Raw genomic sequence first — 421 nt, 5'->3', positions numbered from 1 at the left:
ATAAGCGATTATCTGTGCGCCCATAGCATTAGGGTTAACAACAATATAGTCACAATGATTATTATTATTAGGAAGAATTCAAATAGTTGCATCTGCATGACCTCTCTGCCTCTATTATTCACACAGCGTGCTATCTTATTTGGTTCACATTAGAGGTCGCGCTGCTCCGAGATTTGAACTCATGTTAAACTTTTAATAGCTAACTGCTGCCAGCCTCTGGGGCCCGGCCTTCACGGGCTGTTATGAACTGGCGCTGGGTGGGGGTGAGACGCTCTGCTGAAGGGTTACACAATGCAGCGACAGGAGGGGAGTCTGCTGGGATAATAATTGGTGGGTTTCCATTAAACAGGTTTGATTAAAGATGTAGAGATGTCATGTACATGTGAAACTCTCTGGTTTAAAAAAAGACAAACTGGACAGG

This window comes from Sander vitreus, chromosome 22 (genome assembly GCF_031162955.1).
Source record: "Sander vitreus isolate 19-12246 chromosome 22, sanVit1, whole genome shotgun sequence".
Classification (NCBI taxonomy): domain Eukaryota; kingdom Metazoa; phylum Chordata; class Actinopteri; order Perciformes; family Percidae; genus Sander; species Sander vitreus.
Note: the sequence above shows the minus strand (reverse complement) of the source record.